At 33.1% G+C, this 19,930-nt stretch overlaps 1 protein-coding gene across 3 annotated transcripts in view; it reads left to right on the top strand.

Moving 5' to 3' along the window:
• Window positions 1-19,930, top strand: part of LOC132704429 (protein decapentaplegic-like) — a 106,805-nt gene that overhangs the window by 50,680 nt on the left and 36,195 nt on the right. Inside the window, exon 1 of one of the 3 annotated variants that reach the window (XM_060674424.1) lies at window positions 13,790-14,702. The exons of the other annotated variants lie outside the window; for them this stretch is intronic. The gene's annotated coding sequence lies outside the window, so the exon portion shown is untranslated. Of the gene's footprint in view, window positions 1-13,789; window positions 14,703-19,930 lie in introns of those variants that run through there. 3 annotated transcript variants of the gene reach the window in all.

Raw genomic sequence — 19,930 nt, 5'->3', positions numbered from 1 at the left:
TTAAAGCCCAAAAAATCGAACAGTTTCACTATTGTGGAAACTCATAAACCTATATTAAAATAACCAACACAAAAACAAGGGAGAATTTTCAATGTTAAGTTATATCGACAGTTGTTCTAGTTCCCCGTCAACATTAACAACGAAATAGTTAAGGGAGGATTTAAGATAAATACCAGTCGCCATTAAGGTTAAGTATGGTCCAGTACTTGCCCTGGCGCATTTTTATCTTGGTGTTAAATTATTATTATTATTATAATTATAACAGGTCAGATTATTAGAATATACCTACATGTTTCTTTAAAATATTTCACATTTATACATTGGAAATACAAAAGCTTAAGCAAATTTTTGAAAAAATATACGGAGCGTGTCATTTATTAACAAAATTTTAGCTAATATATAAATTACATCATTTAGAAAAAAATACGACTCTGGGTTCTTGTTACTTGTTCTTGTACTCTAATACCTAAAATTTTGTTTATTTACCGTATCATTTAAACAAAACTTGTAATAAAATATTTAGTCTTGTGTTGTTATTCTCCGGGTAATATTTTGTAAGGGTTTTTAAAGCGATTAACATAGTTTTAGAAAGTAAATGGTTAGAATTTTCAACATCTAATAAAATTAATTCTTTTACATGTCCAGTTTAATTTTACTCACTGTTCTCGTAACGGGTCTTTTTGGATATTTTGAGTTAAACGAATTACAAACTCCTTTTTAAGTTCTCGTCTTGGCTCCATATTCAATAAAAATTAAAATTTGAATTTTCTGGGTTTCATTTAGATTCTCCAAATTCACTTTCCTTACTGACAGAAATGTAATTGTGAATTTAAGAAGTTTTCTGGTACTTAGCACTGTTCATTTCAAAATTAAATTTCTGATTATTTATTCCCAGATTTTTAAATAAATTAATATTTTTCATTCTCACTCGCTCTGTATAAACGATTCGAACCAAAGTCCAGACTGGTATAGGATAAATGACCTTATAAAATTGTTTCTTTTAGTCTCATCTACAACTTTTGTATTTAACATTTTTTACTAAAACAAATAATAAACGTGATTAATATTTTTCATTCTCACTCACTCTGTATAAACAGTTCGAACTAACTTCAAGACAGGTATAGGTTAAATGACTTTATAAAATTGTTTCTTTTAGTCTCATCTATTACTTTTGTGGTTAACATTTTTTACTAAAACAAATAATAATAAACACTGTACACCGTTTTCTGCCATCCGATTCCAAGTTACCAGTTTCCCAGTCCCCTAGGACCGTAAGTTAGGTTGAGACATTGCTCTTTCTATTCCTCTTCTTTTCTTTCTATTAGGATCCATCTCAATATTTGTTTAGGAATACGTTCTTCGTCCATTCTTTCGGGGTGTCCATGCCATTTTGGTTGTCGTTTCTGTATTTTCTTCAATTATAGTTTATGATTATGACTTTACTTTCATTATTTCTCTTATATCCTCGTTTTTAATTCTATCCAGACTTAATTTCACAGACCATCTTCTTCAGTAATCTCTAGTGCTAATAGCCTACGTTCTAGTGATTTGTTGATATGTAAGGTTTCGCATCCCTAAGTTATACTTAAGAAGACGCCATTATATAGGAGATGTTTTCGTTCTCGAGATATACATCTGTACCAAAGGATAGTCCAGATGGTCTTAGAATTATTAATATCTCAATTATCTCCCCTATCTCTATAATCAAGTATAAATATTATTATATTTATTATTCTAGTAAACTACCTGGAGTATCGCCGCTGACACACAACTAACCAAAACTAACCAAAACTGGTCTTTTTAGTGTATGTGTATTGTGACATTCATTTTGGAACGACTGGAGGTGTGTAGGTCTTAAATACCAAAATATGGAATTAACCTATAAGTTGTTCAACGTCAAAAGGAAACAAACTGTACAGGGTGAGCCAACGATAGATAAAAGTTATACAGACTGTTAGGGGACACACTTCTAAATTAAAGTGTACAGGATGCCTCAAAAAATCGTGACAAATAAAATATATATTTTTAAAATGGAACACACTATTTTTAATTTATGTTCTGAATTCGTTTGGAAGCTCTTTTTTATTAATTATAATACATACCTAAATCTAATAGTTTTTCCCAAACTTTAATTTTTCTAACACTTGCATAAAAATTACGATAGCCCCATTACTTTTGAAGGTGGATTACTCATATTTGATGTTAGTGTTATTCGAAGATGACGTAAAATATATGCAACGGAATTTGGATTAAATTCTACAGGGTGGTCAAAATAAAGGAATATATTTGGATAATTTTAAATTGACAAATCTCGATTTTCTTATATTGTCATTTTTTCTGAAATATCACACAAAAATCTACAATTTTTATTGAGCATGTTATGTTTTTAATATCTCCAGTTTTATTTTGACTTTTACAATATTTACTTTTCTTTGTGTCCAAGATTATTGCTATAATATTAGTTTAGATATCTCCACACAAATAAATCTAGTGGTGTTAGGTCACATGGTTAAGGAGGCCAAACAATGAATTTACCTCTACTAATCCATTTCTGTGTGTATTGATTATTTAAAAACTCTGGAACTTCTCGATGATAATACGGAGGAGCTCCATCTTCCTAAAACCACATTTGTTGGATCTTAATATTATCAACTTCTTTAAAAAGGTTAAATCTCTAGTTCCGTTCAGTGTTCTCAAAAAAATATTTATTCAAGTGAATTAACTGTTGAATAATAATGGCTTCATCGGGAAAAAATTTAGATCGGCTTCTATTGCTTTATTTATAACGGTGCTCAAATCACGGTCTAGAAATTCTTGGTGCAGTTCCATGTGGAAGGGATGATATTTATGTTTTCTACTGGTGCTATTAGCTTATAGATGGGGATGGATGACATAAGTCAGCTTGGGGATTGTCTTGAACTCAAAGTAAGATTTCCAATCCTTTTTACTCATTGATAGCATTCCGGTTTACCACTTTCAGTTTTTCTTATTCAATATTACCACTAGCATCAAACCATTCCATTAAACTCTGGTTGGTATGCGTCTATTAGGGTACTCCGGCTTGTCAGGCCAACAAAGGGTAAATATTGGAAAAGTTAAAATAAATCGTTGTAGGTTTTTGTGAGATCTTTCCAAAAAAATGTATATGATCTAAATATACTCTGTTATATTGGAAACCCTGTAGCATTTAATTGAAATTGCGTTGCATATTTCTTTTACATCTTCATCGTCTTATGTTAAAGCTTACAAAATCTTCATTATTACTTTTGTGTAACAATTTTAAAATATGGCACATTGCTTAACTTAATAATGCTAAGAATTTGGGTATTTGTATAGCGCGCTATGATATTATAGAATGAATATTATAGAGTAATAGACAAAATCTAGTTCAAAAATTAAGGAAACGGTTGTGCGAGTCTCTTGTCTCATAAAATTTTAATTATTGTAATTTTCTATATGGTTTATGTGTAAATAACGAAAGTGAGTATAATATACAAAAAATTGAAATCCAATGTATGCGCTTTGTGTATGGCTTAAGAAAATATGATCAAATTTCTAATTTTTATAAACAGATTAGGTAGCACTGTCATGTCACATTTGATAAAGACACGGTGTTGGAAACAATTGTCATGTAAAAATATATAATTTCGTGAAAATCTGAACTTTTAGTTCTTATTTATTTTGATAAATGGATTTTCATGAAGTAAAAGCCTCCTCAGTTCAACTATGAATAAACCCGATACTCCATCCTCCATCCAGGTACGAACAGTGTTTAGGCGCGAAATACATAACAGGAATGTTAGGGCTAGGGAATTTTTTACAATGTCTCATCATCGGAGTGCCATGTTTCGGAGGAGTTTTTCGTATTACGCCGTAAAATATTATAATTCAATACCTAACAACCTGGTCAATTTTAATTGTAATATGTTTAAAATTAAATGTAAGGAAAGATTACTGGATCTACAGAATTTGCTGCAGAGATTTTTTCTGTTTTTATTTTTCAGTTTTTCTCATGCATTTTTTATAACCATGCTTTAAAAATTCGTAGTTGGGATAAAGAGTGAGTCATCATCAATTTCTTTCTTAATTTTGTTGGGTACTATGGTACCACGCACCGGTTCAGTAGAGTGACTAATTCTAAGCTAGACTGCGCCAGTCGACGGTGCAACTAATTGATCTCCGCATTGTATGTTTGTTATTCTATTATCTGAAATAAAAGTCGTTTGTTATATTATTATTATTATTATTATTATTATTATTATTATTATTATTATTAATGCAATATCAATATCAGCTTAATTTTCTCATAACTTTTGACGCCAATGAACTTTACGCTTTCCTTCACTCATCTCATGTACATATTAAATTAAACCCCAATTTTTCTCGTTTGATAGGAAATTAGTGTCAATTTCAGAGCTATCATTTTCGTTAGCATATATTGCGGTACGGCACGGCTCGTCGTTTGGTAGCGTGCGTATACGAAATGAGATTTTTGAAGTCGCAGTACGGTGCCGGTCGGATCAGGTCGATGCAATAACCAACAGGTGTACGCTGCGTGGCATTTAAGTAACACCGGTTACAGGAGCCTCCGCGAAACGCGTTAATATTAATGTTTTATTCGAAGTCTCAGGAATGCGTATAAATAAGTCCGCCATCGCGCCGCATCCCAGAGCTCGAGAAATAACAATTAAACGGTGCGTGGCAGTTTGTAGCGTCCAGCGGTGCCAGGTGTGTACCCGCCATCAATAACTCGATTGTTTAGACTAGTTATGTTCTTGGTTGAAGGAAGGGTACAAAGTCCTAAAGTTCGCAAACTGCGTTCCGATTACAAAAATTATGTAAACGGATTACTTACCGGAATTGACGAACGAACACTTCAAAAATATAAAACATGTAAAAAATAGATCACACATTATTATTAAATAATCATGTATAAATATAATATAGTAATTATAAAAATTATTAACATTTAGAAGTCCAAGGGGCAAATTCTGTAAGCAATATAATAAATTAAAACTAGACGCACTAAAACACTATCAAAGGACGCAATGAATATAAGTAAGCAAAGATTGAAGCATATGCTATATATTTTATGAATAACATTGTAAAAATATTTCCTCAGTAAGTATTTAGTTAAAGGTTTTTCTCATTACCTTGGCATTTCCATTAGGGAAAAAAGGGCAACTACCCAAAAGCATTAAAATAGAAATTTTATATAGCTATTTAATTTTTTCAGTTGCTTGTCTCTTAAACTGTATGCCTAGGTCCCACTTAGATCAAAGCCAATCAATATTAAAAATTTTAAATATCAAATAACAACTCGATAAGATGGGACAAGAGCGAGTTAATTTTTTTTATGGTAAAGTTCAGCACAAATATTTATATCGCCAGAGTCGAAGGGACTGCTTTTTAGAAATGTATACATAGATATTTTTTCCACATGAAATAATTGAAAGAAGTTGACCAATTTTCAAGTATACTGCACACTGTGACGACATTTTTTATTGCATTTCTTCTGACAGTATATTATATTTTTTTGTTTAAAATTATTTTATCCCCTAAGTTTCATAGTATGTAATTTGAAGAATTAAAGAATCATCATTTTACAGAAAAAATATTATTTAGTACCAAGGAGTTTATCAAGACACTCGTTGGCAAGTAAAGCGTTATTAATAGGATATCATTTTAAAAGAGTTTTAAAGGATATCATGCTAAACGATAATTCAACAGTTTATAATTAAAACCTGAAAACTTATACAAAAAACTAATGTTGAGTTGGTGGATTGACCACGTCTTAGTTGACTAGTCAACAGATATTTTAAATAACATCTTGCAATTGTAGAGTGTTATCTATCATTATTTAATAATTATATGTATTTCATAACAAATTATTATACGTTTGTGATGTCCAATTTACCTATAACTCTCTTCAGGCAATATCCGAATACGATACTTAGCGATTTCGACTTCATTTGTTTCCCAGAACGACGCGACGGCGAGAATATAAAGAAATCAATATAAATTTCATTTTATTTTAAAAATTATTTCTAGAGAAATTCCATAACCTCACAAAAAACTATTTACAATAGAGGTGGCCTTTTTAGCGTTTTTCTGGAATGAAATGACGCTCTATCGTTATTTGATAAAAGTAAAGTGTTATTATTAGGATATCATGTTTTAAAAAGAGGTTGATGTCAAATGTCAATGTCAAATGATAATGCGCAAAATTCAACGGTTGAATTAAAACCTCAAAGCTCACATAAAACACTATATACAGTAGAGAAAGCCGTTTTAACGTTTATCTGGAATGACATTCTGCGGTCATTTGATAAAAGTAAAAGAAAAACGATATCATTAAGATATTATTCGTTAAAAGAGTTTTGAAGGATATTGTGTCAAATGATAATGACCGAAAGTCAACATTTGTTCAACAGCTATATACAGTAGATGTAGCCTTTTTCAGCTTGTTTGAAATGACATTCTGTTAACATGGATCGACACCAAGTAGCAATAACATATAAAAGTATTATTGATTGCATATCCTAGTAAAGAGAAAAATTTGATTATTATTAGGAAAGGAGTAAAAATGCGTCAGAGTTTAGTGAATTTCAACAAAATGAAGGTTCTTCTGATACAAAATTTTATGGGTCGAATAATTTCAAAGCAAATACGTCTTTGACCATTATATTAGAGGTTAGAAAAGTACAGTTTTGTTGATAAACGTTTTAGCTTTTTAATCTTTCTCACTGAACTTCATAACTCGGAATTACAACAGGAACCACAACTAAAACAACAATAGGAGAGGAATACCTTACTTCTAAATCAATTTTAAATACAGTTACAGAGAAAATCAATACTACTTTGACACCTGATTTATTTAACTACATTTAGTCCAATGATTAAAAAATAACGGTTCCTAATAGTTACACAGCCCTTCACACATTTCTCACAATTCCAGCGAGTAACGCTTCAGGAGAAAGATTATTTACCGGAGAAATTCTTTGGGTATGGTCTGTTCATAGATATAAGAAAGGGGCCAATCGCTTTTGAACGGGATTATCCAAGGGTGGTCATTAACACATAACAAGATTATTACCTAAAGTTTCGGAATTTAAATTCATGTAAAATTGTGGTCCGTAATAGAAAATAATTTTATACACCTGTGTTTAATATTCTTTGGTTTGGTATACTACTTAGTTTAAGTTTATTAGTAATCATTCTTCTTTCGTGTGTAATACAGCGTGTGTTGAATTGTGTGCGAATTTTCCAAAATATGTGCGAGTGGACAATGCAAGTGATCACAGTAGACAGTTGACTAAAACCCCTTCCTCATGTGATACAAAAGCAACAATCCAAAACTACATGTATAATAACGACATTTATTTTCACGAAGATTATACCAAAAAGCAATTAATTGAGGTTCTACAAAGCTTGAACCTACAAAAGGGATACGTCTGTGATAATTATGCAAAAAATCCAGGGCATACAGTTTTAAGGCTTCCACTTTATCACTGTATATTTAATCCCATTGATCATGTTTGGCACCAACTGAAATCTGCCATTCGTCGTAATAATGTTTTTTCCCGTGTTAACTCCAATGTCCTCAAACTTATAGAAACCGAAGTTTTTAACATCCCTCAACAAAGTTGGGCAAATTCTGTTAAACATATAGAAAAAGCAGAACAATCGTATATCCATATTGCAAATAATATATAACAAATAATAATTAGAACAGGCGATGATAGTGATAGTGATACTGATATATTATGTGAATAATTTTAAGTAATTTAAGTAGGTAATAAAAATAATTTGTAATTTTATTTTAGATTTAAACATAAATACATACATAAATAAATATTGTTTAGTATCTTTCCTAACAAAACCCCAAATAATTAAATTCTAAGCAAAGTACGGACCTGTTCGGTCATATTTCATTCTTACAGCTTGCCCGGGTCTTTCCTCAATTCGTATCAGTTAGTCACTTTCTTATATCTATGAACAGACTTTAGCAATAACTCAATTACTTTAATAATATTTAATAAAGAGACAAAAACTGTTATGGGGCCGATTTTTGAGTACCCTAGTTACTCCAGGTATGTAACACAAGATTGTGGGCGACATATTAAATTTGTTTTCCGATTTGAAGAACGAAATATAAATTGAATGGCAACCTATTTTTTGGGAAAAAATCCTGATAGGTGATTTTGTTCTTTTTTCGGGAGTTGCAGAAGAACTGGGAATCGATCCGACGACTGTTTCAAAAACTATTTCATCTGTTGTGAATAATACGTTTAAAATAACCTTTTTGTGACTCAAATTTGCACAGCAGGCGTGGCAAGAAAAATGTATCTTTCCTGTTGCTATAGATTGCACTCACGTCTACATTTTGAAACCGAATCAAGATGGTGATCAATACATCAACGGAAAGGGACCTGCGACTGACTTTAAATGTGCAAACAACATTTAATCCGTTACAAGTGTTTGATATGTTCGTGTAAGTTGGCCGCTAGAATTTGGAAGAAAAATGAATAGTTTAGAATCGTATCAAATTTCTTTTAGAAAGAAATTTTGAAATATTTTTTGCCAGATGGCAGTGCGGGAAATATTTTATCGGGAGCTAATGTTACTGCCAAGTGCTTTATATGTGAAACGTCTCCAAAAGAGGTGAATTAGGAAGGAATTCTTAATAAAACCTTTCCTAGAGACCTTCGCTTTTGTTTGTACACTTCACAATATTGGAAAACAAAATATTGTCTTTTTACATTGTATATCTTTTACATATCAAATCGTGGCAAATTAAATGCGAAAATAAACAAATCGACAACAAAAAAAGGATGCAGTCAATACTGAGGTGATGGCTTGAAAGAAAAATAAAAAGCTTTGTTTGAATCACTCGAACCCTGAAGTTTCGATCGACCGAAAAACTACGTCTAAAAAGAACAGTTAAATTAATAACAAAATTAAGCAATATTGAGTGCTTGAAGATTACCCTGATGATTCTTCAGTTTTACAGATTGATTTATCAGTGTTATCACCTGATGAATAGGACTAATTATTGCGTATTTTTCAAAAATTAGACCGGAACACATTGTGGTTAGATATCATTTACTTAATTTAATAAAAATATAGGGAAATGAAAAAAAAGTTTAAAAAAATTAATACTTAATAATACAGAAGGTTGTAAGTGGTTCCAATTAGTAATAATAATAATATTACGAAGTAGTAACATTTTATTTATCAGTTTTAAATTATCCTTATGATTTTTTTCTTTAACTAGTTAGGCATGTATATATTTTGGACTATATACTGCACATACCCCGTATATGATATAAGTAAAATTGTCGTTATTTGAATAATATACTGTATTTTTGTACCATATGGGTTATTTTTATCTTTGGTTCCAATTTCATAAGTTTTTCGATTTTTGTCGCAAATATGTAAAACACTGGGCGGCGGTCCGATTTTCCTTCATTTTCTCTTCTTTAATGACGCGTTGCTTTTCACCAGTTTTCCGGCGTCACTTCCTCAATGGCTTAATCATTATTATTTTCGTACAAATCTTTCAACTTGGTACGTTGTCAAAAATGACAAACCTGTTTATCCGCATCGGATTTATAATAGTTTACCTAGGTTTACCTAAATTTGAGCAGCAGGTCAAAATTATTCTTCAAAGTTCTACGATTAACGTTTTTAGATGCCGATTTAAAAATTTCAAAAGTCCTCGAGCTCGTCGAGAAAAAAACATGTGGCATCAATAACAAAACGTAATAAAGAGCATTTCATTTTGTAAAGTGATGACTCTAGAGGTTAGCTTAAATAATTTACATCAATTACGAGCAAGCCATTAAACGTCTTGGTCTAGCTGCACCATTTAAATTCTAATTGTGTTGTTGTTCGTGAATCCCGTTTTTCCAAGAACATCGGAGGTGTTAGAATTCGCGTTATGCAAATGTCGTTGATTATTGTTTAAATCGAATATTAAGAACGCCTAATTGAAATGGTTGTTTATCGCATACATGAGATACAACGTGGACATGTTATATATGGACGATTCATTGTCGAAACGAATTTAAATTGGAGGTTTTTCATATTTTTTCATGTGTTCTTATTATTTAATCAGCCATAATAGTTTTCTGAATACATTTGTCTGGAGGCACGCACTAATATTAAATATTTATATAGTAAACTCTAAATACGGACGCCTACAAGGTTGTTTAAGCTAGCGAACAATGAATTTTTATTGCTAACATTTTTTTATTTTCTTTCTATACTTTAGCACCTTTACCTTAGTTCATTTCAATAGAAAAGACATAATGTATGTATAATCCATAGGTATTGCTTGGAAAAACAAAAAATAAACATTTTAACATTTTACAAACAAATACTGGAGAACAGCATTTATCCTTCCATGAGCATACAATGAATATGAGTTGAGGCAAACGAGACTTGTTAGTATCACCATGCGACCCGACTGAGTCCGGGCCATCTAGTGTGACATATTACCGGGCAAGTGGATGTCCAGGTAGCACATACGAAATCAGATTCTGGAACAATTCCTAAATTCAACTAGGGTTACATGGAATGTACAAGGGTTATTGCAGACTGGAAATAGTTTCATTTTGGAAAGAGAACTTAAACAGAATAAAATACACGTTTTATGTTGCTGGAACGGAAAAAACTGGTTGGAGCGGCATAGCAATGGTTATGCAAAGAAACATCTCCAAGTATGTAATAGAGTATAATCCTGTTAGTGGCCGAGTAATCAGAATTTCACTGAACGCAAGCCCAACTAGACTTCACATAATTTATGTGTATATGCCAACAACCGAATCACCAGATCAAGAAGTAGGAGATGTAGAGTATTTTGGATCGCGAATTCTCAAAGATACCAAGTGAAGACCAGTTGGTTATTATGGGCGACTTCAACCCAAACATTGGCAGTACGGATTAGAAAATCGGAATGAGAGAGGAGAGAGACTATTAAAATTCAATCAAAAACATCAAAGCCAATCCGCAGGCAGACTATGCATCCTACCACAAACTACTTTAGGTCAAAACCAAAACTAAACTAAAGAAACAAACTACCATCCTGGACCAAATATTGATGTAGAACTTTTTAAACGGTTCTTAAAAAACCACGAAGCTTCGGTCGTCGGCGGTAGGAACCTTGGCAGAGCACTAAAAAATGGATAAATGAAGAATCATCGAAAGAAACATCCCAAATTAAGAAAAAACACTGGATTAGTGATATCACCCTGCAGTTTTGTTCCCAGACGAAACTCAAGAGAGCCTAAAGTCTTCAGATGGCCGTGATAGAGTACGGCCCAGATATGTATTGAGTTACGAAAAGAGTTGGTTCTTATTCGTCTGTGGTCTATAGGAGATACTTTCATTTTCATGCAAGGACCGTTTTAGGTTACTTAACTGTAATCAACATCCAAAACTAGGAGTAGCTACAGCTTAACAAAGACTTCAATCCAATAGAGCACCTGTAGGGTACTTTAAAAAGATTGGTTTGGCGTCGCATCCCTTGTGTTAATTAGTCTGCACGAGTTAGAGCGTGTTGTAGTGTGGGAAAACATTCCTCAGCCAACCATCACAAACTTAAAATCAAGCTTACCCGGAAGAAGTGGAAGTGGTTATAAGGGCTCGACGACGTACCACAAAGTTATCGAAGTTCATTTATTTTTTGTAAACTGGAATTTCTCGTTGGAAAGTTAAGTAGATTTCGAAATTTTTTAATTAACATTTTTGAAAAAAAAAGTTCATACAATAATCGTAGTATATTAATGTTATATTTTTTAAGTTGGAAACCCTATCTATTATTTTTTAAAAATGCTCTACGCTTATTTCAAAAATATATAACATGTTATAGTTATTTTTTACATTAAGGCAGTCACATAGTTGGACGTGCACAATCATGACGTCACGCCAACGCTACGGCATTTGTTTAATTGTGACAGTTGTCAGTTGACAAAAAAAATACAAATATTATCGTTGTATATAAAAAAATTCTAACAATTTATTGATTACGAATGTTAAGAATAACAATATTGCGGTACATGTTGAAAATATCAATCATTTTCCTGAATACAAAATTACCTGTAACTTTAATTATCCCGTTGGGATTTAAATCACTAATATTATTTATTTCACTATTAATTGGTTCTTTAATGTCATCTATATTGTGATGCAGCCCAAAATTGGTTATATTTTTTACATATACCCCACAGAAAAAGTATCTGCAAGAGTAATATTTGGGCTCTCGACTGGCCGTAATATTGCATTATATTATTAAAATATTCTACCACTGAAGCAATAGAGCAAAGGGAAAAAAGTACCAGGTGAGAAATAACACAAAGAAAAATATTCAAGATATCAGTCAACTGTCGCAATCAAATAAAAGGCGTGGCGTTGGAGTGTGTCATGATGATGCATGGTCAACTAAATGAAGACTGAAATATTTATAAGGGCCTATGTGCTAATTTTCTGGTCTATGTACCATCGGGAACTTGCATATAAAATTTTACGATATTGTGCCGCTATCTTTAGGATATTGCGCATGACATTGTCTTTTACATTAATGTAACGAAAAGCTTGTTAAGTTACTTCAAGTGTGCACTTGGCCCATTTTGACTTTATCTTTCTAAACATAAACATAATAAACACTTTTTTCCGCAAACAAGTTTGTTTTCATTAATATTGTGGAATACATTATTTATTCCTAAGTCAAGTTTTGTGATTCGGCACTTGGGACCTATTACACATCAGCGTAAAATGTGTAAAGTTTCTTTTTATGAAATACTATGCTTTTTTGGCACGGTTTGTATATAAATAAGTATATAATATTAAATCTACACATTAAATCCTACATTCAATTTTGACCTGATCTCCAACTGCAAATTTCGTATTATTTTTCGAACTTAAATAAAGAAATAAACAAATATATCTGCCAGCAACAAAATTTAAATATTCAAAAATTCAGTTTTATTAATTTTATAAAAGCATTTAAATTATCACACTCCTTCATATTTTTTAGCAAACCTTTATTATTACTATTACTATTACATTTCAGAATTGCGCGCATTGCTTTGTGCTATACTCTCTGAAATTCTGTTAGTCTATAGTTGCGAATACTAAACAATAAAGTTGAACAATACCTCAGATGTGTCGCCGCTAAGTTGTTGTAAAATAACAATTTTTTGTAAAAGTTTTTGCCCGCTCTATATATAAAACCAACATTTTCAGAAAACTTTCTGATTATATAGTCACAATGTGCATCAATGTTTAATTGTGGATCTAATACAACTCCCAAATATTTTATGTGCATTATACTGCAATTTAACACCATTTATATTGATATTAACACTTTCTAGATCCAGACAGAATTTCGGTTTCGTGACATTAATGCTAATATTATTATTGCCCGGCATACGAATAATCGACACAAAGTGACATTGATATCTTGCTGCATTCGTTGGATATTCTTACTAACGACACATATTGTATTGCCGACAAATAATGTAACTTCATTGCTTTTCACAAATTGAGTTATATCATTTATATATTGCAGAAGCAATAATGGCCCTTAAACCGTCTTTTGTGGTACCTCACCAAGATAGACACAGCTGACTCATGCTTCACTTTTTGTGTTCTTCCAGACAAGAAAGGTTTTAAGCAATATATTATACAATTATGCCCATATCTTCAAACTTATCTATTAAACTATCCCCATTGACAGTCTCAAAAGCTCTTCGAAAGTCCAAAAACACAGCCAAAACAAAACTATTGTCATCAATAATAATAGTCTTTATTGTGAATTGAGATACATAATATATTTATATATCATACACCTTTTTGACAATACAATTTATAACAAGAGAACGGGTACTACAGAAAAACAAAATATAAACAAAAGAAAAAGAAAGCAAGCAATTATGGAAATAATTCTGTGAGTAATTAAAAGTTAGACGAAAAGGCCAATCAGCACTTCGTTTATCTGATAACACGTCTTTAATGTTCTTTCGAAACAGTTTTAAAGATGATAATGCAAAGAACTGTCTATGCTAATTAAAAGTTTTTGCCACATTATAGGTAAACCCCCGCTCGTAAAGAGCAGTTCTGTGTTGAGGCACAGTTAGCGATATTTATATTGTGGCTTTCACACCGAAAAACTAGCTTATCTTTTAAATAGGGAGGGCTAGAGACCTTTAAGATCTTGTTCGCGCAACAATAGCGCTAGTAAACTGGCCCCCTCCCCCCAACTTCCTCGCGCCGTGACTTTTGCTTTCGAGAGCGCAGAGTGGCCACTCGATAAACACAATACAACAACGCGGGCACCGCATAATACTTACTTAAGTAAGTAAGGAGGCATTGTCGAGACGCGAGCACGTGTCAAAAGCTTCCCGGACGGCCGCCATTGGTCGACCGGGATCCCCCACAACTAGTTACACCTGAGCCACAGGTAGAGGGTGGTTGTGGCATCCTCAGCAATCTCGATTCACTGGTTTCGTTAGTAGTTCGCTGACGCTCGCGGTAGTGCACGTTTTCAGAGGTGTTTTCCTTATCTATTTTCGTGTTGCCGCCCCTCCCCACCCCCGGCCGCGGCGACGGTGCATGTTGGATACTCCGTGTGCGATATTTTTGTGTCTGTTGTTACACTCCGTGTGCCGCACTGGATTATCCTCGTCTCAACCAAATCGGTAAGTGCTTAGAGAGTTATATGCGGCTCGACTATGTCCGTAGGTAAAGAGGATAAGCGCGTCAGACTGCGCGGCACCTCAGCGCCCGTCGCACTATAATGGGCGATCGGGTTACCGTAAATAGAAATGCAATTAAACGGCAGCGGTACCAGCAAGAAAAAAAGCCCGACCGACGGATTATTTTATCGGGATTTTCGCTTCGGTGATCATCACACGCCGAAGTGATAATTCGAAACGTTCCTTAGTCGTCTGAACGCAACCTTCGCGAACGTTTCCTCCGGCGATCGGTAGATTCCAGGAACGGGTTTAATTCACGCCTAATATGCGCACTTAATGACATTTCAAAACGTTTATTATTATTATCTCTGCGGGTCGTACCCGAATACTACCTGTGCTACGTACCTGACTATTGTTTTATTCTCTGTGCCCATTCTGGAGTAAATTGCGACGCTTGTCGGACTCGATCCGAGCGTTCGGAAAGGCTTGGGGCTGCGAAAGCGTGGGCAAAAATATTCACTAAATATCAATAAAAGTTTTTTTCAGTTTTTCTCAAAACAAAAACATATGTATATAAACATGATAAGGGGTCATGACTGTAATGATGCTAAATGAAACACAAAATGTATTAATTATGTTGCCTTCTTGGAAGAAGACTGGCACGATTAAAAAAACTCAATTTTTCGGGAGTTGTGGAATTCTATTTGATTAAAAAAATAAGTGAAATTATTGATGGCAAATGTATACCATTAATAAAAAGAATTGTGGAAGTCACAACAAAGCCAAAAAAAATTACATGTTTCTTTTTAAATGTGTCTTTTTTCTATAAAAAGAGGCATCGGAAGAAGACACAGATTATTCCAAAACGTTTATTTATGCTTACAAGTTTTCTTAAATATCTGAGTTTGTTGTTGTCAATGGTAAAAAATTTCGACGTGCAAATGTTAGCTCGGGTGTCCCTTGCGGATTTCATTTGGTTCCTTTAGTCTGTAATATTTTGTTTTATATGTTCATGCTTCTTTTGCCGATGATTTTAAAATAAAAAAAAGAGATTCGTTCACATTTAGATTACAGATTATTCTTAAATCTTCATATATGCCGATATATTCTATTTACAAGGAAAAATAATTTTATAGATATTAACTTACTGCTTGGTGGTAATAAACAGTTGAAAAGAGTAAAGCAAGTAAAAGACTTGGGAATTGTTTTTGACTCCCAGTTAAACTTTGAGGCTTATATCGAAACTACTGTCAAAATTTTTTGACAAAACTGGGCTTCATTTTGAGAACTACCAAAGGGTTCAACAATCATCAGTTGGTAAAATAATCGGGTATAATAGCATGATAAGGTCTCTTACATAATTGTAAATAATTTTGCGGATTAGTTTTTTTTTGTATAAATTACTTCAGCTTTAACGCTAATCTATATCAGGTGCGAACGAGACTGGCGTATTCTACTGAGTGATTTAGGTCGAAATACTTTTCTAACTCCCCTATAATAAAATGTACTCGGAGTTGTAATAATTGTGTAATAATTGGCATAAATATAGTTATGGTTAATTCGAGTTTTAGTTTATTTAAAACAAACATGTATAAACTTCTTTCGCTCGTAGTTATAATTTAGTAATAATTTATTTTGTTAAATAGTACAAGCCTATATTGTGCCAATCTGTAATTGGATAGCTGCGTAAGAATACGTACGAAATTTATTATGAATCGTGACATATTTAAAAACATAGCAGCCTGACTTCAAAAAAAGCGCTCAATTTTTATCGACAAAACAGTCACATTTGGAAACCTTTTGGAACTAAACAGGCACTCCATCCAAGCCATTCAAAACGTTCTTCTAAGAATCGGTTCGCACACTTCAACTTAATTTCATAATGACTCCCCTATGCTTGGTAAATATTGATAATCAAATTATTTCGTTTTTTTTTTCAGAAAACGACTATCATTTTGGAACAGTTTCAAACTCAAAAGCGCTATTTTTTTAGTCGTTTCACTCTTTTTCGTACTCGTAAATAGTATTGGAAAATTGTAAATGAATATTAAATAAAATTAGTGGCCAGAATAGTTTATTTTTCACTTCAAGTACATGATTAACACATTCTCTCGAACTGTTCTCTGGTACCAATTCCGACTGAGTTTTAATTAAATCATTTTCACGCATCAAATAGGTAGGTTTATTTTTGAAGAACTCCCAATGCTTCAACAACAAAAACAACGAAAGCCTATAACGCAAAGAACAAATAGAGGGGACAAAAACTAGTCATCATCTTTCTCGGAGTCTGATTCATGCATATCGATAACAACTGGGAGAATATAGATGCAACTTTTTCATTTCTCGAGCCCCACTGATCAGCTGAAACCTAAAACAAATACTCCATCAGAAGTATTATTTTACTTAGCAAGTGCTGCAGTCCATAAATGCTGTACAGCATCAGATGTTACGGGATCGATGGAACCATCTTTAACGCATTAAGTCAATAATGATAAAAACGTAGTCGCAAAACGCGCTGGCCATTTTCCAATGCTAGTTTGTCCATTCTTAAAACATTTTTTTGGAAATAATTTCATATTCAAAGAAAAATAGTTAGTAACTAGCTATGTTGTATGCTATGTGTTGTTGCTATGTGTGTAACTTAGTTATGTTTTCCCATGAAAAAGAAATATACTGAATTGAATCAAAAAGGTATCATTCTCACAAAGAAGCAGTGCCACAAATTATATTATTCATTTAAAAAAGGGAAACTTTCAAATTTTTTTCATATCTGCTACTATAAGTATACTACTTAATAAATACCTAATTAACAATTTTCAGAAACTTAAATTGCTCGTTCATAAAAATGAGATGGTTTTAAATATGGAGACAGTAAATACTTACATTGTGTTCAGCGTTTCGGGGTAAAATCGGCTGCCCTGCATTTTCGAGTGAAATAATGCACAAGTTCTACAATAAGGCTTTGCTCTTTTTCAGCAAATTGTTAGGACATTTTAAAAATTTTAATCTTGACTCGTCTTTTGACGCGGTTTTCAAAACTGCCAAAAAAATCCTGTATTACCTGTAAGACATCCAGCAATGAACTAGATAATGATGACCTGTTCCCAGTTCTCTATGTCCATCATCTTTAGATGCCTCTCTATATTGTCTTTTCAACTTTGGCGTGCTTTTTCTGGAGGTCTTCTTGCGCTTAGCCTGTATAACACGGTTTTAAGATCCTTTTTACCGCTTTAATTTCGTACCTTGCCGATGACAGCCTTATGGCTCAGTGTGCTTGTAATCCAGGGTTGGTTGGTCATCTCACTTATCTCACCGCATGTGCGATTTCTCCACTACTGGGTTGTTATTAGGTTTTATATGGGTCCAAAGATTTTTCTTAAAACTTTGTTTTTAAAGGACAGCAGCCTTTCCGATTCTCTTAGAGTCATGGTTGTATCTTGAGTTTTACTAAGAGCTGCTCCATTTTCCTCTATGTATCCTACACTCTATATCCTTCTTAATATCATTTTTTCATTGATTTGTGTACCGAGGTTTTTAAGCTCCTTGACTCTTTCGAACGCGGAATTTGGAATGGAATGGAATTTTCTTGCATTTAGTTTTCTCTTTGTTACCGTTTAGCCTTATTCTTTTTCGCCTTTTTTTCTATTGGCTTATACAGTCTTTTAAAGTTAAACTTCTTTCCTACTTCCACTCTCTTAGAAGCCCTCTAATTACACATTCCAGCATGAAATTAAAAAATAATGGCGAGAGAGCATTGCCCTGTCTGACCCAATTTGAGGGATCTAACTTTATTCCACAAATAGTATAAACGTTGCTTCCGGACTCCCACTGTTTTGTCGTGTGTTGAATATTTGATCTGTTGTCCTTCCTTTTCGTAACCCACACTCATACTCTCCAATATACGTATTAGGATATTGGCTAGCACCTTGTATGCGACAGATATGTCCCTGTAATTTTGGCATACCTTTCACTGCCTCCTTCCACTCATTTGGTATTTTCTCTTTTTTCTATATTTGACTGATAGGTTGCAGTTGTCACGTCATAATTGTTCCCATTTGTTTAAGAAGTTCGGCCTGAATGTCTAGCGGTTTTCTTCTTTTTAGTAGTAACTCCTGGAAATATTGTTTACATCGTTCTATTTTTTAAAAATATAAACTAAATAATTTATGTATAATTTAAAACACCTAATTATACACCATTCTAGCTTTATTAGATATTACCGCCCGGGTTTGTTAGCAATCGGATGTTTTCGGAGATTTTACCGCATGGCTTGAATTTTGACGTTTGTCCCTTCTGACGGTCATGTAAGTGAATGTGTTCGTGTTGTTTTGCAAAAATGTACCCAAAATTTAAAGGTCGTAGAAAAAGTATAGTATGCGAAACGTTTGGTAAACTTTTTGAAGTCACTCGTTGACTAAAGACTCTTAACTCAAATGCCGTTTATCCCACTTATTGCATAATATACTCTATATAGTATATACTATATAATATCAGGAGTTTCAACAACCAAATGATCTAATGCACCATATCTATTCTATCACACACTGGTTTTTGACGTTTTACGTCATGTAACAGACTTGGGGGTGGTCCCACAGCTTTGTAAGTAGCATGATTTAATTTCTCTTCAAAATTCTAATTGGCATTCAATGCTGTATTTCTATGACATCAACAAAACATGTGAAAATAGGCTACCTCCATTTCATGCTGCCTATACTTACATATACCTTGATGCATTCTTGTCCATCTGGACATTTGATTCCATTTCTCTCTATCTAGGCATGTTACTTTAAGTCATGGCTGGTTCCTTGTAATTTTCTATTTTCCCTTGTAAATGTCCAGGTTTGAGAGTCATACGCGAGGACAGGGATTATACAATGCTTGAATATTCCAAATTTTAAGTACGGAGTATTTCTTATTTTTGAAGGTATAGAAAAGGTTTTCCAAATGATACGCATCATATTTACTAATCAAAAATAGAAGAGGTAGCATGATAATTTTTTTCGGTGAAAACTATATAATTTTACCTGAGATGTCTGTGAAATAGGTCGAAGCAACAAAACAACGTTGTTGTCTTACCCAACGAACTACAATATTATCTGTTTCTCTTCAAAAACCTTAGCTTCGGGTGGTTCAATGTAAGTAGCGGACATATCTAATTACCCTTCAGTGAAAAACGTCGTTTGAAAAGAAAACACTGCTAAAAAATTGAGAATGCTTTACACAGGGTTGCC

The sequence above is a fragment of the Cylas formicarius genome, unplaced genomic scaffold (genome assembly GCF_029955315.1).
Source record: "Cylas formicarius isolate icCylForm1 unplaced genomic scaffold, icCylForm1.1 PGA_scaffold_7__23_contigs__length_41026272, whole genome shotgun sequence".
Taxonomy (NCBI): domain Eukaryota; kingdom Metazoa; phylum Arthropoda; class Insecta; order Coleoptera; family Brentidae; genus Cylas; species Cylas formicarius.
The sequence above is the reverse complement of the archived record's forward strand: the minus strand, read 5'-3'. Positions and strand labels throughout refer to the sequence as shown.